Below are 4,468 nucleotides of genomic sequence, written 5' to 3'. Positions count from 1 at the left end.
GGAGCGCAGGCAGAGCCCCTGGAGACGGGAGCCAGGACCCTTCATTTTGTCCAGCTAACCCACCACGTGACCGGATGCGGGTCCAGTGGGCCAAGGCGAAGGCGAGGCTACTCACATCTCCAGTGCAACGGAAAGCGTGTGGAGTGAGGCAGATGCTTCCTCCGTGGAGGCTGTCTCTGTGATCCTCTCCTGGACTGTTTTAAACCCTGGACTTTTTAAAAAAATTTTTTTGCTATTTTCTTTGTCCTCTTCCTTCATTTCTCCTCTCCTCTCTCTCCATCCATCCATCCTGCCTCTCCTTTCTCCCTCCTGTCTCATAGATTTCTGTCCCATCTCATCTCTTGGGTAACTAGCTCCTGCAGACTACACATTGCCTTTGGTTTGTAGGCGGGATAGTTATTCTGTGGTTTGGTGACTAAACTGCTGCACGGAGTGTCCACTCTGTGAGATCGACCTGGAGCCTTCAGTCATGTCTTCCTGCCCCGCCTAGCTCTTTGTAGATTGGAAAAATATGATGTCTGCCTTTTGTCTTTTGTGTTTTTATTTATTTATTTTTTTTTTGGGTAGGGTCTCATTCTAGCCCAGGCTGACCTGGAATTCACTATGTCGTCTCAGGGTGGCCTTGAACTCCTACCTCTGCCTCCTGAGTGCTGGGATTAAAGGTGTGCACCCGGTAAGAGACTTTTTACAAATTTTGATCCTTAGGTTTTCCTTAGGTGCTGTGGAGACCTGTGTCCTCCTTCAGCTACTCAGAGTGGAGCTTTGCAGGAAGAGCTGCTTTGCACAGCACTTCCTGACAGTATTTTTTAAAATATTTTATTTATTTATTTGAGAGAGAGAGAGAGAGATGGGTGTTCCAGGGCCTTCAGCCTCTGCAAATGAACTCTAGATGCATGTGCCGCCTTGTACATCAACGTGGGTCCTGAGAAATGAAACCTGGGTCCTTTGGCTTTGCAGGCAAGTGCCTTAACCACTAAGCCATCTCTTCAGGCCCCCTCCCCCAGCAGAATTTTGCCTCTTACCATATGTAGGGCTGGCATGTTTGGACAAAGTCTGCATATTATTTTGGCTCTATCCCTCCATCTTTCCCTCCATTAATTCCCCAAGTTCATCAGAAGATTGCGTGTGTGTTGCTGGATGATATTTATCTTTGCTTAAAATTTTTTTTATTTATTATTTATTTGGTTGCAGAAAGAGAGGGAGACTCCACACATGCCACTTTGTGCATCTGGCTTTACATGGGTACTGAGGAATCGAAGCTGGGTGGGCCATCAAGCCTTGAAAGCAAGCCCCTTTCACCCCTGAGCTAGCTCTCCAGCCCCGGATAATAGTTTGAAATGAAAATTGTTTTGTCTTTCTTTCCCAGTATTTCCTCTCCTCCTGAGCAATTGGCCTTTAGGACCTGTGCTTATGGGCTCAGTGGAACGCTGAGGCAGAGGGGACAGCCCCAAGAAAAACCACGTCAAAGTGCAGTGCAATGACACCCAGAGTTGGAAATCAAATGGGGTTGTAGAAAATACAATTGTAAACTGGGTGTGGTGGCGCACGCCTTTAATCCCGGCACTCGGGAGGCAGAGGTAGGAGGATTGCTATGAGTCTGAGGCCACCCTGAGACTCCATAGTGAATTCCAGGTCAGCCTGAACTAGAGTGAGACCCTACCTTAAAAGACAAAAACAAAAACAAACAAAAAAATTCTAATGTTTCATGGTCTTTTATTCCTATTATTATTGTTGTTGGATTTTTGGGGTAGGGACTTGCTCTAGCCCAGACTGGCCTGAAATAGTCTCAGGGTGGCCTTGAACTCACAACAATCCTCCTGCCTCTGCCTTCCAAGTGCTGAGGTTAAAGGCATGTGCCACCGCGCCCGGCATGTTTAATTACTTTACTGGACCTCTGCACCCAGTCCCGTGTTCGATTTGAGACACGAGGCCTGCTTCCTCCTGTTCCGCTCGCCCCCCTGTGAAGGTTGCCACGGTTTATCTCAGAGTCGAGGCTTACTCACTCAGGTCACGGGAGGGGACAAGTAAGCCTGGCGCGGAGCACATCTATCGAATAGCTGTGGCGGGCGAGACAGCGCGCACTGCAAGCCAGCGCTTTTAAAAATATTTTTTTGTTCATTTTTTATTTATTTATTTGAGAGCGACAGACACAGAGAGAAAGACAGATAGAGGGAGAGAGAGAGAACGGGCGCGCCAGGGCTTCCAGCCTCTGCAAACGAACTCCGGACGCGTGCGCCCCTTGTGCATCTAAGCCAGCGCTTTTAATGAGCGCGCCACCTCCCAGCCCTCGGCCTTTGCAATCTTAGGGCTGTAGAGACATTGTTGATGCTTTCAAGAAAGCAACACAAAATTGGCCACTCCTAGAGAAGTTTCTGGAGATTCTAAAGAGTTGTGTGTGTGTCCACACACACGCATACATGTAGGGAAGAGATCCTCTTATCTGGCTCTTTTTTTGGGGGGGGGGCTGAGGTAGGGTCTCGATCTAGCCCAGGCTGACCTGGAATTCACTCTGTAGTCTCAGGGTGGCCTCGAGCTCATAGCGATCCTCCTACCTCTGCCTCCCGGGTGCTGGGGTCGAAGGCGTGCGCCGCCACGCCTGGTTCTGTCTCTTTTTACTCAGTCCTCTTGTCCATGTCATGCAAGTTGCCCTAATTGTCTGGACATTGGATGTGATGAGTATCCTTTTGCATGGAAACTTGTCAAAGACGTCAGCCCTTGGTGCATAAATGATGACACAGACTGGATGACAGCTGTAGATCCCTTTTTTCTCTCAAATGCTGAGTCAATTAAAAACCCTCCATGAGGAACTGGTGCCTTTTCGCACATTCCTGTTTTCTCCCTGAAGAAACCGGGGTGGCAGTGGCGTAGATCAGGCCCCAGAGGCAGGCATCTCCCTCCCCTGGGCGTGGCCCCACTTCAGCACTCAGTGTGAACCCCGGCCAGGAGCGGAGCTCTTGAGGGGCCGTGACTGGGCCTCACCGAGATGCCACGAGGCTGACAGGCCGTCACCTGAGGCCGCACACAGTGGCTGGCTGCTGGCGTCACCTGGTGAGCTGTGGACACTGACAGAGAGACCCGGACTTCATGCCTCATTCCCAGATGTCCTGGCGCAGGAGGTGGAGCAAGGGCGTGAGCATCTAGGTTCAGAGCACTTCCTAGACTGATCTGATAGTGCCCCCACTTGAGAACCGGTGGTCTGAGATGAATTGAAACGTGTGTGTGTGTGTGTGTGTGTGTGTGTGTGTGTGTGTGTGAGTCTTCTAACAAGATTGTAAAGGCCCACGTGCCCGGCCGTGTTCCTCATGCAGAAAGAATTCCGGGCGCCACTTGTAATGGCTTATGTCACTAGGTTTATTGGGTTTATCGCAGAGGGGCCACATCATAGCCTGTGACTCTTTGTGCCCTGGGTGGCCCGCACCTAGCAGGTGACTCTCGTTAACTGCTTTCCTGGTGAGCACGAGGACCAGCTCTGCGCGTGCCTGACACGCACGCAGGCGAGTCTCCGCCCAGGAACTCGAGGCCCCCCGCACTGTTCATAAGGCTTTTGTTTAGTATAGAGTGACTTCAAAGTTTCCCAGATGAATGCCTTTCAATCGTTCTTTCACAGATGGGGAAACTGAGACTTAGAAAGTCAACTTCCCAAGAGCCCTAAAGCTGCTACGTTGTTGAGTTGAAGCTTGAACCTAAAGGGATTTGACTTTGTTTCAGTGTTTGACTCTAAAATCAAAAGTTAATGTCTAGTGTCACACATGGAATTAATATTACTTATCCTCTTAATCCTGGCAAATAGCTGAATGATTATTATCCAAATCAAATTTTTAAACTGTTTTTTTTTTCTTTTTGATGGATCAAAAAAAAAAAAAAAAAAGCCTTTGGTCAGGGGTTGTGATGCATGCCTTTAATCCAAGCACTCAGATGTTTACAGAAAGGGCAGCTTAGGGTACATAGCAAGTCTCTTCTTTAAAAATAAAAATAAAAGAAGCAAAAAAATCTAAGAAAAAAACATAAAGTTTTTAAAAGAGGTTGAGTAGGCATGACTTATTCAATGTTTTCCTCTTTCCTCCCCCAAACACACAATACTCTTTATGACTGTCCCTCTGAATTCAATTGGAAATGCACGAGGGAGCCCTGGCAAATGATGGCAGGCTCATAAAACACGTCTGGAGTAGCAGAGATAAGCTAGCAAAAACAAGCATCACATACAAGTTATTTATGACAACCATTCTTCCCTTTACCCACAAATCTTGGTAAAACTGGTTTCTTATTTTTATTACATTTCCAAAGATGGGAACATCTCTCTCTACAAAGAAGCAGAGCTGTGGGACAGGTGACTTTACTCATTTTATGCTTTAAGGGAAAATCATGAAAAATTTTCTTTGCATGTGTTCTTGCATTTTAGAGTGAACCGAATTGGAAGGATTTACACATCAAATTCATTGCCGCCCTATTTGTTTTATTTGAAAATAAT

This window comes from Jaculus jaculus, chromosome 12 (assembly GCF_020740685.1).
Source record: "Jaculus jaculus isolate mJacJac1 chromosome 12, mJacJac1.mat.Y.cur, whole genome shotgun sequence".
Taxonomy (NCBI): Eukaryota; Metazoa; Chordata; class Mammalia; order Rodentia; family Dipodidae; genus Jaculus; species Jaculus jaculus.
This window is presented reverse-complemented; position numbering follows the sequence as displayed.